The 17,721-nt window shown below is 42.8% G+C and overlaps 1 protein-coding gene across 11 annotated transcripts in view; it reads right to left on the bottom strand.

Annotated features, from left to right (window-relative positions):
* ESRRG (estrogen related receptor gamma) overlaps positions 1 to 17,721 on the bottom strand; it is a 403,168-nt gene that overhangs the window by 376,723 nt on the left and 8,724 nt on the right. For 4 of the 11 annotated variants that reach the window (XM_065834220.2, XM_071805978.1, XM_071805976.1 and 1 more), the window contains exon 1: positions 5,870 to 5,991. The exons of 6 other annotated variants lie outside the window; for them this stretch is intronic. The gene's annotated coding sequence lies outside the window, so the exon portion shown is untranslated. Of the gene's footprint in view, positions 1 to 5,869; positions 6,014 to 17,721 lie in introns of those variants that run through there. One more of the 11 variants, XM_065834218.2, reaches the window with a different exon arrangement.

The raw sequence follows: 17,721 nt of genomic DNA, 5'->3' as shown, positions 1-17,721 counted from the left end.
TGAAACTCTGTCCATCCAGATCTGTCTGATCTCTGTACGGATTCTGAATCTGTCCTATCCCCAGTCTATCCATACACATACTAACTGCGACTACTGGATTTCCTTTTTAGCATTTTAATGCATTTGGAGCCTTCTCAATGTATGAAACACCTTCCTCATCCTCACACAGCAAGAGCGGCTACAGTCTCCGCATTGAAATTCCTCCATAAAAGTCACTTCTCCCTTTTCATCTATTAAGATTCTAAACAAAAACCAATACAATCATCAAGAAATTTATATGCCGAAGCTAAGTGTTGTTCTCATCAGCAGCTCTGCATTACGCAATCATTCAGGATTCTCTTTCCTGTTGTACTTACTCTGCTCACATTCTGTGCTACGTATACAATTAAAATTGTTTGGGTTTTCATACCATTTTTGACTTTTATTTGTTTTCTAAAGTATCCAGCATACTTTGAAACAAATATAGGTGACAACATAGATGTAAATATCACCATGGAGGCATCACAACAGATGTGATGCTTGGAATAATTCATTCAAGGTGTCTAGATCCAATTTAAATTCTTTCCCAATTTTAACCGAGGCTTCATAACCAGATGAACTTAAAACAAGGTGTACGACTTCATGCTACACTGGTAATCCACCCTAACTAGGAAATAAATTTTCAGTGATTAAGTTGAATTGTTCGTACAAAATGCCAGCTTCAGCTTTTCACCCATACAAAATAGCTTGGAAAATATATACTGCATGTGTTTATTATAGCTACAGTTGCCATGAACATCTATAACTCTCCAACAATTTCTTTGATTTATGTTCAAAAACATACAGGGCATGAAATGATGCCTGCAACCTTACATTTCCCTCAAGAACATTGTGAGGAGAAGATATATTCCAAACATCATGTTAGATTCCTTGTTATGTCTCCTTTTTAAAATAAATGTATGATAATCAATTACACATGCTTCAAAGCAACTGCCACTAGATTCCCCAACAGAAAAGCTGTTTGAGAAAAGTTCCATTTTCTTTTCCCTAATGGTTGAGTTATAGTAAGAGATCTTGCTCAGATATTAAGGGAAAAAAGTATATTATAAAAGATAGGCCCTGCTCAACTTGAATATGCACGCCCAGGTTTGTGCTTGCCTAGACTTGACTTAGAACAAGGCTTTCACAGAAGTAACATCTCCACTGATCAACATGCTAACAAAACCATGTGCGTGTGGAGATCTCGCACCTAATCTCCTTGTCATATATTCTTGTTGTAATCCAAGTGATGTCAAGAGAACAACACAGATGATAAGTTAATGTATCAGGCTCGACTTCCCTTTCAACCTCAATATGCAAAACATTCATTTAAGAAGTCCACCCAGCTGTAGCTTCCACTAGAAACAGAAACCTGCAGATGTTTATAGGAATATCAATTAAGCTGGATGGAAGCGCTGCCATTAACGCGGGTGCATGTAAGATTGGGCTTTGCAGATCTGCCTGAACTCTATGCAGAGGCTGAAGTCTCTGTTTTCTCCAGAGTATTGAGGCCCACAGGTTATATGCCATTAACAGGTGAGCATATATGGATGATATCTCCACAACTTGTGGCTCCGGCACAGGGACAAGGGCAGCACCCCTGGGCAGCATCCTTGCCCGTGGTGGGGAGACCGGAGTGGCTGGGAATGCGCACAGCGCTTGGCACCCAGCATAGAAAGGGTCAGGATCTTTTGTCTCCTCTGCACCAGGTAGTTTTTGTCGCCTTCACCCCAAACAGGGAGCTCACACTCCCTGCCTCTTTTAATGCTCTGGGTTACACCACAAACTAGACAGCTAGCAAACACTATAGAAAACTGGGCTGCACGGGACAAGCCTCTCTAAGGAGGACTTAAACTTACTGGCATTGAGTTTCAAGCGAATATGGAGTAAGCTGGATCTAAGACTTTTTTCAAATAAAACATAGCCCTGTTCATCCCCACAAGTGTGCAAAAATGTGTGTACAAAATCTGGAAACAGAAATGAATTCACTCATTCCCCCCCAGTTGTGGTTTTGTTTTCTGTCTTCCTTTTGAATCAAACCCTCAGAGAACCAAAAAATCACAGGAGAAGAAATATTGGCTTGCACCCTCTTTGGGCTGCGGCGCTGTTTTATCTGTTACTAATGAAGCTGAGGAGGAGGAGGGGAGATCACTGGACGTGCGTGCCTATTGCCCATGCGGCCCCAACTAGATAGCATCAACAGTTGTTTTCCTATTTTCACAGCGGGAAATAAGCAGGTACTAGCTGTATAGGAATAATCAGGAGGAATCTAGGTCAAAATCAAAGCAAGACTGGTCTGTCCATTTGAGGAAACTCACATGCAAACACAATACCCATGTAAAAACAAAGAACATATTTGTTATGGTTATCTCTCTAAAGATTGTTAAACAAGCATTCAAACCCTGGCCTACCTTGAGTAAAAGGCACTATTCCTTTAGTGTGACTTTTGAAAAAGCATTCAAAATCAATATAAACTTGAGATATTAGGAAATTTTATAATCATTATTTCACAAAGGCAGACTTGAAAGGGTCTCTTGTTCATGGGTAAATCTTCAGTTAGTTTTTCTAGTACCAGTGGTTCAATCGAAAGATTCGCCAACTGCCCCCTGGAGAAAACTGAAGATCTGCATTTAAATGGAGATATAGTATTTCCAAATGCACGGTACCTGCAAGGCAGACTACTGTCAAGGTTTCTCAGTGAGTGGATCTCAAATTGTATTAGGTACATTTCAGTGCCATAACTATCCCCATTTCACAGGACTGGGGCTATTTCCATATCATTTTTATGTGTGCATGCTTTGTAATATTTGTCCTGATAAGTCAAAATTAAACCCCCATCTACAACAAAGCCCTCACATACAAACGACAAGGAATTACAACCTTATGTATAATTTTCTGATATGCACAATGAAGACTATATTAGATAGCTGGACTAGAAATCTTAAATAATTGAAAACTCTGATGACTTAATAGAGTAGCAAGCTTGGTTTACAATGCAGCCAATTTAGAGCCATAAAAACACTGTGTAAAATTTTTATCTTGTGGTTGACCATTACGTATCCTATTTATTATTCCAAAGTATTTCAACAGCATTTTTCTTCATCAATGTGGCTGCTGGCATTTAGCACCCACTCACTAAAAGCACGTGATTTTCCTGGAACAGCTTTAGGAAAAGAAAACAAAAAATTAGCAGATCACTACAAAACTGTTCCTCGTAATATGCATCTTTTCACATTCTGACTTGAACCGACTTCATGTGCTGCAGAACACATTCAAAACCACCAAGACTTAAATATAATAAATCAAAGCCATATACATTAAGTTAAAAAAGACTGGTGTCACTACTGATCCTGACACATCAGAGAACCAAAAAAAAAAATCAAACCTCATGAATACTTTGCCTCTAATGTACACAAGTTCAAAGAGCAGTGTTCCTCTTAGGAAAACATCTTCATTTTCATATCAGAAAATCATCCTAACCTTCCAGAAAAGTTTTTGTGAGCATGGAAGGAAAGCAGAGAGAAGGTTTAGAGTGCAAAAGACACTTGTGATGGGTTTCAGACACACAGGCATTAGTCCAGCAAGCCTCTCACTGAAATTCAGGTTGCAATTGAAACGTCCCCGTAAACAAGGTTACTGCGAACGGCCCTAGATATCCTTCTCAGCAACACCTTCACCAGGAGCCCTTCAGCTGTCTACTTAGTTTGTTATACCTTATCTCACAGCCCTGACATCCTAATGCTGATTCAAATTCAGGATTCAAAATGAAAGATGAAATATCTCTAAGATCACTTAATATTGAAATACCATTGCAGTAATAAGTGGTGCCAGGCTCGAGATAGGGATATAGTACTCTAGTGGTAACCTTTTAATTTCTGACAAAATACTGTGGAATAACTGTGATGCTGCAGACACAGTTAATGCAATCGATTTGTTTCCCTTATTTTGATAATGAGCACACTGAATGTCGTGTTTACCTTCTCCTGCCCCTGGCACATTATAAACTGTAAAGTCCTCCAAAAGGAGACCTGCCAGATTCCCAGTACAGACAAGAAACCCCCACATCACAGCCCCCTGCCCCCCTCCAGCACACAGAACCACAGCTACCTTGACGCTCTCAAGACAAGGAAGATAACCACATGAGTCACTTCGTCATTCTAAGTCTTTGGCTATGTTCAGTGGAAATGCAACGCATGCACCATGTATAATCTAATGTAGGTTATATTGTAAACTACTCCCATTCTGAAAGCGACGGTAGGTATGCTACAACAGAACATTTTGTCTTCTGAAATAAAACAGAGAAGTAGCACCAAAATGTATCAGGCAAGTTTTGCACTTTGTATTTGAGACCGGACGCTAACAAATGCTTAAAACTTCAGTGGCTTTATACAAAGGGCATTCAGATTTCCCTCCTGACCACAAATGATGATAGGCTGAAGTGGGGGGGGGGGTAATCTCTTTTTCTGTTGGGTTATGTTTGCTGTCAGAGTCTCCTTAACAGTATGAAAATACAGGATTGGGGGCGGGAAGATATTGAGGGGGGTTAGCAATTACAGGAGAGAAAGCCAAGCTGCTCAGAGCCTGCCTTCCCACACTACCATTCACCTTCATTTAGCAGTCCTTCATATTCTACTCATTTTTCCTTGCCTCCCCCATTATTTAGTCATCTCCTAAATGCAGTCCTCTCTTCTCTGGTATAAAGAGAAACATACGAACTAGACCAAGAACTCAAGAGTGCTTCCCCTGCAGCACTTCAAAATATACATCCAGACCACTCGCTCCTTCATAGCATTAACGCTGAGGGGAAAATAGTAAATAAATAAATAAATTTCCTCGCAGCCGGGTCACATTCAGCCCCCCACATGCAAGCACTTCTCTAAACCCCTCAAGCCCGGAGCTGGGAAGGTGAAGTATCAAGAAGAGCACGCAGTGCGTGGGCTTTCCACACTTTCCTTCGCCCCTTCGGATTTGGGGTGCGAACGGCCCCGCTGCCTTTGTGTGTGCGTGTCCCCGGGTCCTGACACGACGGCACCGGCAGAGCAAAGTGCGTCCACGCCGCCGCTCCAGCCTGCCGGGGACAGCGGGGAAGCAGCACCCAGCGGCAGCCGTGCCCCCCGCCCGGCGTGCAGGGCTCCCACCGGGCCTGCTCGGCTCCCGCCAACCGCTCGCAGAAGTGTTGCAGGAAGGAGAGGGCGGCGGGGGAGGGACGGGGACGGGCCCCCCCCTTGCCGGGCCAAGCGGGCCCCGCCGCTGCCCGGGCCGCGCCGCAGCCGGGACACTTCGGGGCTCCCGAAAGGGCACCCCGGAGGAGGGAGGGCGACACGGGGAGCAGTCGCGACTATCACACGCGCCCTGCAAACGGCTTTGAGAGTCCGGTCCTGCTTCCCTCCTTGTAACCGCCAGAGCCACCCCGGGACCCCGGCCCCAAACTCTTGCTGACTAAAGCCTCGTCACTTCCCCGGCACTCCTGACCCTGGGCAAGGGGGGAGGACAAAACCTGCTGGGGGAGGATCTGTTAGCAGAAAAAAAAAAGAAGAAAAAAAAAAATCATTCTCCCTTCCCCCCTCCCCCCCCCACCCCGGACCAATAATTTTAAATAATTGTCCGAGAGACGAGAACCACTAAACCCCGGGCGGCCGGTGCTGCTGTGCGGCTTTTTACGAAGCTGATGTTTGGGGGGTGGGGGGGCGGGGGGAGATGACTCTGAGCAAGTGCAATTGGCAAGGTCTGAAGGTGGAATGGGGTGGGGGGGGAGCGCTTCTGTCAGCGGCTCGTCTCCAAGCAAAAACATGCCCCCGATGCAATGTCAGCTCGCAGAGGTGCGGGGTGGGGAGGGGGGGGCTCGCTTTACCTGGTCAGCTCAGAACCGCAGGCAGGTTAATCAGGTGAGTCGTCAGGGATTTTAAAGAAGCCGAAGCCGGTTTCTTTGCTAGGAAAGTCTACAACACCATGCAGGGACATTGCAAAATCTTTACACACGCCTCCTTTAACTGGGCTCCCACGACCTCCGCCGGCGAGGGGGGAGCCGCCGGCAGGCTGCAGGCCGTGCGGCGCCGCTGCGGCGGGGCGGGGGGCGCGGGGGACGGCGGCGGCGGCGGACGCGGCCCGGCGAGAGGGCAGCGGCGGCGGGCAAGCGGCGGCGGCCCCGGTCCCTGCGGGCCCGGCCCCGGCGGCGTCCCCGGGCCTCCCTGCCGCCTTGGTAGCGCCGGTCCGCACTCGGCCTGACCCGGGACGTCACGCCGCCTGTCTGTTTTCTCAATGATAACTTGGCAGGAGAAGGGGGAAGCGGCCGGGTTTTTCCTGGGCTCGTTACCGGGTATGTGCACGTTTCTTTTGCATGCGTTTTTTGGGTTTTTTTTGTTTTTTTTTTTTTTTTTAGCCAAAATAATAAAAAGCCGGGACAGGAAATCCGGGGCGCGGCGGGGGCTGCTGCTCCGCGATGGTGGCGGCCGCTCGCTGGCGGGCGCGGGGGAGCGGCGGCGGCGCGGCCGAGGGGCGCAGGCATGCGTTCATCTTTTTGTCTTTCATTTTACCTTCAGGGTGACATTCAGTGCCAGGCGAGCCTCGCCGGTCACCGCCAAGTCCCACCTGGAAAAAAAAAAAAGGAAAAACAAAAAACAACCCTACCCAACCTCAAAAAGCAACTACCGAAAACGAGGGGCGGGGAGGGGGTACCACCCCCCCGGCAGCCCGGATGCGGCGGACGGGACACCTCGCCCAGGGGACGCGGGGACACACACAGGCACGCGCACGCCGCCAGGCTCCAGCAGGCCATTTGCCGAGCGGGGGGGAGGGGGACACACCTCAAAAAAAAAAAAAAAAAAGGAAAAAAAGCCCCGCTATGCAAGAGGAAGGCAGGCGAGGACTAACGCTGCTGCCGTGCAGGCCCGACGCCGCGCCTCCCCAAATCTGCAAGCCTCTCTCTGCATGGGAAGGCTGGGGATGGGAGGGGGGGACCCCGGGAGCACAGATTCCTATGGCACTGGGTTGAATTTGGAGTGCACCCGTCCTCCCCGCGGGCTGCGCAGCGCGGGGCCGAGGGAGGCACGGCCGTGGTTGGGCACAATGGCGTCGCCGCTCAGGAGAGCAAAGGCTCTCGCAAACCCTGGCAGGATTTAATCACGGGTGTTTAAACCACCTCTCTTCCTAGGGTTGCGGAGCACCTGTTTCTGAAAGCTGGACGTGTTACGGTAAAACAGAGAGCGAGCTCAGGCCTGTAGGCAGCACCGAAGTCGGTGTGACCCCTGTGCACAGTGTGAGCTGTGTTCTGAGTAATGGCAGTGGCTGGCAAACCACCTGCATTTTCTTTCCTTGATTTTTGTACTTAAAAAAGGCAAATCCTGTAAGTCTATATGATGGTCCCGCTTAATTCGGGGGACCTTTTACATAGTGGGTTAACTCACATGCAAAAGTATTTCCAGAACTAGGCCTCACTTACCAAGAAACTATCCCTGGGAGCTCAGACTTAAGTGCCTCTTGAGCTCAAGATCAGTTGTTAGATACACGCTGTTAATATCCCAAACTGCTGAAACACCACAACACCTGCTCAGTGACCAGAGAGCATCACAGCGGCACCAAAAGTCAAGTTTACCTCTTCTGTGTTGTGCTTCGCACCACCTATTTTAATAGCAAGTTACAACATTCTTGATACACATGTAACTAGCACAGTGGAGTTCATGAAGGGATTATGCAGCAGGGCTGAAACGAAACAATTTTTTGCAACTGCCTCTGTTCAGCCTTAATATTAGCATTTACACTTTAATTTTTACTCATTTAAATATAATAAAAGGGGAAATTGCCTTTACTTAATATTGCTACTAATCAAGTTTTGCTATTTCAGTTTTTAAAAGGAGATAAAGTCAGGGAGAAGTTAGTGTACACCTTGTCTGTTACTGGACTCTCTGCTCTCAACCACACCTTCCTTTAAATGGTGAGACCATCTGTTGCAACAGGAAAAAAAAAAAAGAGCTAGGGAAAGAAGACATTCCTCTTGGAATATCATAGAGTCCAAGTGTCATTTTAAGAAGCCTGAAACTGAAAGCTTTTTTTTTTTTTTTTAACCCAAGCTACTCAAAATGCTTTCTGGCTTGACTAGAAAGACTAGTTGGTTTCATGTTTCTGTTTTGGAATTGTTTTGAACTGCTTTTAGGCTAAATTCTTACCTGTCTTAAGTATACTGTCTCACCAGTGAGCAGACTACATTACTGATACATATTTTTGGTAGACTTGAAAAGCACTGTGTGCAGCTTGATTGTTGTCTATGTTTTGCCATTCATTTTGAAGTGAGGCTCTTCTGATTGATGTGGGGAATTGTTTGAAAGGATGAAGGGTATGGCATAGCTACCCAAGATGCTACTTGCAATTATTCCATACCTCAGCTAACAGGGAGATTTCTACTTGTGATTGTCACACTTTTGAAAGTGAATTAGTTAATCAAATTGCTATTTTTGGAGTGCACTTAAAGGAGCATTAAAATGCATTAATTTCATTAAAATAAATAAGCAGATAGGCAATAAAACAAGTATTAGTCAAATAAGCAAGATCACCTATGGAGCCAATTCAGCCCTAGTGAAATCAACTGAATTGTGCTTGTCTGCAGCATATTTAATTTGGCCTTTGCAGTCACACAACTGACACTTTATTTGGTTGTCAAAGGTGTGTATATTAAAAATGTGTGAGCCATGCTGCTTCTCCAATGTGATTAACCTCTGAAGTTAAATTCACCTGTTTTCCATTTAGCTCAGCTGCACAGTCCTATCGCATATGCAATTTTTGGTGTGCGTACACACCAGAGATGCAGAGAGGCATTCCCAACCCTGGTATTAGTTTAAGGGACGTGAGTTGTATCTGAAGTGAGGGTGTGATGAGGTGGATTTCAGCAGAGGCTGTTCACAATCAACTGCATATATGCTCCAGTTAATAGGCTGTACTGAAGTCTCTGCTACCATCTTTCATTACTGCTGTTACTCATGCCAGTGACAGTAAAGGAAATGTTGGTATGTCTGTAATCACACGTTCATTTGCTATGTAGATAGAACCTAAGAGCCTCTCAGCCCAGGAAAATTAGGCTGGAATAAGGTTGGATGTGAGTGTAAAGCAGAACTGTGTTCAGATAGCTTGTTCGTTCTGGAGTGACCAAGTTGTTTCCTGGTTTCGCTTAATCCACTTTCAAAGTGGATTAAGATAATCCAAGAAAGTTAATTCTTATGCTGGCATAATATTTGTCTACACATGGTTTTAGTCAAAAGTAATTACCGTAGTGTACCTAATAGGTGTTTTGGAATAATTTGGTGTGTAGACAAGTCCAAAGTTCCATAGGTGAAAACAGCAGAATTTAATCTTTCTGTATAACATGAGGTTAATTTAGCCCAACATTTGACCTACTTCTTTCCCTGTAAAGCATATTTAATTCATCACAGATTTTTGTTTCTCAAAAAAACTCCACAACATCTATGTATTTATGATCAATTCCAGGATAGCAGTGCCATGTGTACTCCACTAAAAATGAACAGTGTAACCAGTATATACTCTGAGCATGCTCTCAACTGCCTTAAAGTGAATAATAGGTTATTTACTGGAGAAAATATCAGCTTCCCAATAGTAAATATTTTGAGTGGGTTGTTATGAACAAAAGGAAAACAAAAAACAAAGCTCTGCTCTGTCCTCTTAAATACCCATGATCCCTTTGTGCTTTGACTGCGTACCATTCAAAGCAATAGCACCCCTTGTAATTCAACAGTATTAGTTCCCAAATGAGGAACTTCTCAGACTTGCACAGAAGGGTTTGCAGAACAGGGCCTTCAGAAGCCACCTTCAGAATAGAGAACTTGCAGAGATCTGAATCAGGGGTAACCTACAGCTACTCTTCCCTGAATGGGGTGTATTGTATCACTGCTGGTGTACAGGAAAGTTTGTACAGAAAGTACAATTTTTTTTTATGGCTTTGTGCCAAGCAGAAAGTTTGATAGATGTCATTCAGTCTCATTCTATGCCACAGACTTCCCTGGGAAGAGAGGTGGCTCTTTGAAAGGAATTAAGACTCCTAAACTTTAAACTTAGGGATGGTTGTTGGGTGTTTTTCCAGGGAAGGGAAAAAAAAACCCTGAAATGAAAAAAAAACACAACCAAACAAAACCTAAATGAGAAAGAAATTCTATAAGGTCAGCTAGTTTTGGGTTTTGTTGTTGTTGTTGTTTTGTTTTTTAAAGAAACACAAATATAAAAGCTAGATGATACAGATTGCTGACCCTTCAAACATTGACATGGGAAAAGCCAATAAACGATACAAAGATTAAAAAACCCCAACTCCTACTTTGTGTGAAAGGCTGTAATGTGGGAGGGCAGAGGGTACATGGGGATCGTCCCTTACGCAGATGAAGTAGCTCTGCTACTCCATGTAACAGGCAACGATGCCACACGTAAATTTCTCAGTCCTAAAGTGGGTTTGTGATTATCAGCGTGGCTTTGTTCTCCTGTGCTGCTGTTGGTTGAGGATATAGGGAATGGATTTCATGTACACCTCCCTCACACCAAACCTGCTCATTTAAGTAAGAAGCTTTCTGGTAAGAAAGTAAGCATTTACTCGAGAAGGTAAAACACAGGTAAATATAAAACAAGAAATCAAGTTCTTGAGTTCTGTCCTGCTGGGTGACTTTGACCGTGGGTCTAGTTTTGATATTACCGCTCCAACTAGACTAAGATTGAAGGCAGTGAGAGTTTTGGACCATATAGGAGTATGCCTGGTCTGAAATCCTATTTGTATAAACAATTGGATTAGATTGTTTTACCTTCTGCTTCCACTGAGAGGTCTCTGAATGTTAGAACCACCTGCAGCAGTGGAGTATCCCAGCTCTCCCCCACTCCTGTCATTGCAGGGGAATTACTCACCCAGTGAGGAGTGTGTCTTTGAATCTCCGAGATGGTGGCACAACACACGCCAAAAGGAAATCTCAGCATGCGGCCAGTACAATGAAATGAAGGATCCTCTATGGGAATTGGTTAGTAGTGCCAATGTTTAATATTTGTCATAACAACCGCTGACTGTTTTGGTTTTTGTTCTAACAATGTGAATTATGCATTAAACATTAATACAGGCGAGTGTACTTTTCTTTTGATCTTCAAGCATTATCATTTCTAATGAGAGTTTATATATGAACATTGAAACAAATCCCTGAGTCATATGAATTTACATTGGTTTTACTCTGTGGGAAAGACATCCCGCATGGGTTACTCATGTCTGTAAAACATAACATAAGTCAGAAGAGAAAAATGAGCTTGCATTTGGCTCTTGGAACATAAATATCTGCATAGACGTTTAGCTTGTACGCTAGCGGTAATGCAACGTTAAAAAGTTAATTTATCAGAGATTCGGGGTGGGGCCCTCACATACTATGGAATCCAAGTCTGCTCAGAATAAGCAAGCTCACCTTTTAGCTTCTGCAATCTATCTTCTAACAAGAATCAAGTCTACTATCAGAGGAATTTGAACTGAGAAGTAGCAAAGGGATCAGAATTTGGCTTGCTTGATATAGACAAAAGTTGCCAAACTGCCATCAGCAAGTAATAATATTGCGTATACGTAGCAGACAAAACTGTACAGTGCTAAGTGGCACATTTCCAGATGCCCTTGACAGCTGGCTGCGGTGCAAGGCTAACCCAGTCCAGACCAACTCTAGAACCTGCTCAGCCATATCTGACATCTGCTCCTCTCATTTTAACATCAGTCACAAACATTGCATTCCAAGAAAAACAAACAAACAAACAAACAAAAAAAACCCACCAAAACAAACACTATGGATTGTGTAACTGCCAAGACAGTTATTTGAAATACAAACAGAATTTAAACCCTTTCCCTTTCACATGCTACACAAATATTAAAATAAGCAATGATTTAACAGCCTGCGCTTAAACAACTGTGCTTATGTGCAAAGTACATACAATATACTGGGGAAAGTACAGGTACAAACCAGTATATGGTGGGCCTGATTCCTGGATGTAAAGATAGTGACTACAAGATTTCCAAAATGCCTCTTGCCTTTCCAAAACAGATCCCAAAGGCTACAGAAGAGCGATGGCTGCCAATAAGGTATTATGTTTAATGGCAGATAGACTCTATCTATGATTCAGGTCATATCTCGGGAATTCTCAAAAACCCATTAATGTGTTTTATTCTTAATCTATAAGTGCTAAAGGAGTCCTGGAAGCCAGAGATCCAGGATTGCCCCACATAATTCAATGTTCTTACAGGAGGCTACAGGAGGCTGCTTCTTTTCTGTGGCCTGAATAACCTTAAACACTGATGGCAGGGCTTCAAAAAGAAGAGAAGCAGCAGCCTATACATAGAATAGTTTATAGACTGGAAGAAGAGGAAATATGAAACCTTTCATCCCTGGACTTGAATTATCTAACTGGTATGTTTTATATAAAGAGAGAGGAACTGGTACTATTGCAGTTGAGAAGAAAGCACCTGTGACACTGTTATGAAACCCCAACACCGTTTGTATGAATTAAGTCTTCTCTGAGCTTGCAGAACTTCACCTGGCATGTAAAGTCAAAGGATGAATAGATCAATATCACATCTTAAATTACTTTGGACTGAAGGACTTCAACTGCCTCAACTCCATCTGGACCCTGCGTGAACCACATTGGCGTTGTCTGGCCTTAAAAGTTCAGTGAGTCTTCTGACTTTTCAAAATGCATAAGTACATCCACAGGCACACACAAAAACCTGTACTTGCAAAGATGTGACCGATATGGGTAGAAAACAGCATACAGAAACATGTAGGGAGGACTTTCTTAGCATCACTCAGGGTGAGGAAGCCTGTTGGACCCTGGGTTCCCAGGCTGCATTCACAGCCCTGTAAAGCCAGCTGGGAACACTCCCTGTAGTTTAGCTCATTTGGTGTGCATTAGAGATGGTTGTTTCTAGAACCCTAAGTGAAACGTGCTGATACTGCACCCATGGTTCCTCTTATATCTGCCAGCCTCTAGCAGGTGACCAAGAGGCTGGTGGGAAAGAGAGTCCCCCAGATTTAATCTACTTGTTCATGATGGAAAATGATGAGAAAAGTGGTAAGAAGTTATTCCACAGACCAGTGCAGTTACTTACATTTAACTGCTTACCCTCAGTTGGAACCCTGAATTCCACTGCTATATATGAATGTCATGGCATGGTGAAGCCTTGTTCAGTAGTTAGCTGGTCAGAGCCACAAACTAGAAACAAGACATGCAGCCAGTGAAAGCTGACATAGCTCTCACAAAATCGGTGAACTCATACCAATTTGTGCTAGCTGGGCATCTATCTTCAATTTCTAATAAAAAATGAGAAATTGCATTTTTTCATTGTATTTTAGTCATATACATCAATAGCAATAAAATAAAAAGTTGTAAATAGCTTTATAGCCAAGACAGAAACTGAACCAATGCAAAATCTTTAGCAATGAAATCCTATAACCACATTATTACATATTTCAGTGTTGGAGCCATGTAGATTACTGCTTAACTCCAGGGCAACAAAATAAGCTCTTTTTCTTGCCTCTGTCTTTTAATTCACCATTAGTGCTACAACCTTCCTGTCCTCCTCACAAGCTCATCTCCCAGTACCACCCCCAAGGAGAGAGGAAGAAGTTACATGATGGGTGTTTTTCTGTGGGCGGATGCCTAAACGTGAAGGGAAACAATTGAATTTTAATGACAATGTTGAGACTCTTGAAGTTAATTTCTGGGCAGTGCAGGAATTAGTGGGGCTTGCTGCTGCCAGGAGCCACGTGCTTTTGTCTGCTGACGTTAGCAGGATTGTGAGTGCTCAACTTTTTGCACAAATAAGTGCCAAAATAGCACCAGGTCTTTCTCTCATGCTACAAAAGGCTGGGCAAGAGACCTACTGCAGTCAGGCCCAACCAAGTTGCCCCAGTGTCAATGCAGAGCAATTTCTACAAAAATTAGGATAACTGCTCCAGGTTTATGCTACCAGAGATGTGTTCTCATTAAGTATTCACAGCATAGTAGCATTGTTCAGGGTAAGAAGGTAATTTTATTAGGTGCTGTACAAAACATTTAATCAGATGAAGTTCCTGCATCCAAAAAACATATGAAAAAAATTGCAAAGGGAGCATGGCAAACAACAGGATATCCTGGGAAGAAAGAACACCAGTAATTGCAGCAAAGGCAGCCAGCTAAGGAGGCTTTTCCTACGCACAGGGTAATGATAATTCTGCCAAGGAGGTAAGTTGTTTATTTCCTTTGTAGCTATGATATTTCCATTGTGTTACTGAATCACAGTTAGTTAATAGCTTACAAACGTGAAGTTTGTAAAGCTTTAGAAACCTTGTCCTATCTAAGACAACATGTCCTGTTTTATCTAAGTCTCTGTAATCTAGTAGGTTTTGGTTTGGTTTGTTTGTTGTTGCTGTCAAGGTTTAGGTCAAGCACAGTATCCGAAAAACATGCAGGCAAAAATTCAGAAAAGTACAGTTAGTTAGAAGAACTTGGCTGAAAGGAAAAATCCACTAAAAGAAAACTGGTCTTGTTTTTAACAAAACCAGGACAGTTGGTTTTTATAAATAAGTTTAGTAAAGGAGGGGTAATTTTTGGTCTTACTTTTGTCATCTTAGGAGGCTTGAAAAGGAATACAGAGGATAGTCCCCAAATTTGTATACACCTACTATACTATTTAATACTACTATAATGAAGTAGAAAATTAAAGATGCTTCAAAATAGTGCTAGCCATTTAATCTGCTCTGTAGTTGGGTAGCAGGGTGTGAACCATTTTCACCGAGACAAAGAGACCCACTGCAGAGTACTGTCTTTTCAGTTCGGGGCTAGACAATCACAGCCCTGAACAGGTCACAAAAGAGTTCAGCCTTCCCTGTGTTACCCCTTTGCTCAGATGGCAGCTCCAAACAAACAAACAAAACCAAACCAACCAACCAACCAAACAAACAAAAAAAGAAGAAGAAAAAGAGGACAGACGCAGCCATCTGCCATTGCCATCTTGCCCAGGGGAGGAGGGAGCTGGTGTCTGACCAGGTGTGGCAGGACCCGAGCCCAAGCTGCCAAATGGGATTCCAATGGGATAAGCAGGGAGAAGCGAACGTCAGGGATCTGCTTCCCTTGCAAACATCTCTGTGTTCCCCTTTGCGTTCTCCGCTGAGACAGCTGAGAATTTATTATTTGGCTGTTGAGCGTGTTAGTGTCTGTGTCCACCTGCATGCTACCAGGCATACAGAAAACATCACCGGTGGACACGTTCTTGAAATTCCCTTAGACTGAAGTTAGGAGACTAGTTACTAGTTAGGAGACTTCACCATAATATTTTGCTACAAAATTTCTGCTGACTAGAGCCTCTGTCTCATGAACACCCCATTTAAGTCCTTCTGGAGCCATCCTGAGAACTTCAGTGATCCCCGTACTCAGTCCCCTGTGTTTATATCAGGCTTGCACACAACCTGAATGGCCGCAGTCTCAGCCCCTGCTCTGAGCCTGTGGGACTTGGGTGTTCATTTAAGACTGCAGAGAAAGAACCATGGCCACAATCCAGTTAATTATTTTAATAGCTGTTAATAAAAAAAACATATTCCTAATCCTTACTTGTTACAGCTTGATGCATGGTAAGATACATGATATTACCTGAAACAATTAATATTTTTTGGCCTCTTTTGTATGAATAATGATTTTTTAATAGGTTGGTGTATTAATTTCAAGTTGGTAGGAGACTGTTGCTCCACATTCCTGCCTGTGCAGATAGAATATCACATTACTATCTAAGTTACCAGGACAGTATGCTACCCAGAGTTTCTGCTATCCAGAAACAATTTATTCAATTCCAGCAGTATATGCTGCTTCTTGAGACAATTCTTCAGGTACAAGCCAAATGAAAATGGCCCTTCACTATTTTCCACTATGCCTCGTTTTTTCTCTCTCAGCTTTACACTGTAGCAGAGGATGTACAACATGGGATGCTAGTTTTCCTCCTTGTGGCTTTAGTGCAACACATTGCTATGCAAGGGCAATTCCAACTGATTTCAGGTATTTCTGCTGATATACTTACAAATGCAGTGGTTAACATTGAATAAATGATGTGGATACCGGAAAGACAAACAGGTCTTCCAATACTCATACAGGTAACCATAAGGTATAAGCTTTATAGATATTTAATGAATGAAGCATTGCCACTAAATGAAAGAGTGTCACAAAGCTCTTGAGGAGATGGTTGGATCAAGGCTTTAGTAGCTTATGAAGGCATCACAAAATCCGTGTGCTTTACGAGGCTACAACATACACGCAGCAGGTGTGTGCAACATGCTCTGTATTTCTAAATCCATCACCAACATATCATTGGGAACTTGGGCTTCTTCTAGGAGCCACGTCTTTCTCTGTGCCCCAGTTTCCTTACATTAAAGTAAAGGTTATGTCTTTGATACTCCCCTGATGAATAGATAAAATTCACTCATTACATGTCAGATGTTACAATCAATCACAGGTTTACCATGTCTGTTGTACCCAAACATTTTAAACTATAGCATCAAAATAAACCACTCATAAAAGTTAGGCACAGTTGCAGAAGTTACACACTGTGGAACATGAATCTAAGCAATTTAAGTGGATGTGATGCCAAACTTACAGATCAGATGAACTTCAATGTGGTTCTAAAGATATTAGCACTCCAATGACAACTGGTTTGGTCTGCATCTTTTACTAGGTCAGGAAACACCCGTGCCAGTCCTATCACAGTCCCTCAATTATTTCCTTCCCACTTTGAATATTTTTCAATGAATGCTGCTTGCTACAAAACAAACAAACAATAAATTAAAAAAAAAAAAAAAAAACATAATTTAAACATTGACTCCATTGCTTGTTTTTCCTCTTAAAGAATTTTGATTGTGACATATTGTTGAAAATTTATTTGCCTAGGTAATGGGTAAAGGAACTCAGAAATAATTCAGTCAGTATGGCCACTCTCACTTACATGGGTCTGTTACTGGTGATCCTTCCTTACCTAAATGGAGTTATGCTTAAGGAAGGTGGAATACTACAGTTTCAATAATTTCTTCGTTCTACCAAGACAGACAGCTTCAGACCCTTGAAGTTCCTCTTTTACATGATACTTCCTTTAAAACAAGTTTGTCTCCTTGAGTAAATTTTTCCGTAGCTGTGATGTGATATATATACACACACACACACATCTATATGTGTGTCATAGATATCTCTCTATATGTTTTTTTCTCTCTCTCTCTCTATATATATCTATCTCATTTATTCCATTGGATAGATGTTATTACAGATTAGAAAAATGAAACATAAAAATGTATAAGATAATTTGGTATCACCCAATTTAGAAGTATAAGTTCCATTTATTTCTATTTTTCCCTGAATACATTACCACCACCTACCCCAGAAATAGCTGATGTCAGTAGCAGTATATGTATGTGTACAGCCGCGAAATCTTTTGATTTCCATGTGTCAGTGAAAACCATCACTGGATTACTGTATTTTTTGCCATATGTAAGAGATTCAATCAGCCTAGAACTTTCTACTGATGCAAGGCATCAGATGAAGAACTCCAAGTATCCTTTGAACATGAAGGAGTCACTACACTGTATCCTGTGAAAATACGTAATACTTCCAACTTTTTTCAAGTGGACAAGATGAAGAAGGATGGAAGAGGGAAGAGATTTTTTCAGATAAAATCCAAGTCAGAAACAG

This window comes from Patagioenas fasciata, chromosome 3, assembly GCF_037038585.1.
Source record: "Patagioenas fasciata isolate bPatFas1 chromosome 3, bPatFas1.hap1, whole genome shotgun sequence".
Classification (NCBI taxonomy): Eukaryota; Metazoa; Chordata; class Aves; order Columbiformes; family Columbidae; genus Patagioenas; species Patagioenas fasciata.
Note: the sequence above shows the minus strand (reverse complement) of the source record. Positions and strands in the feature narration are given on the sequence as shown.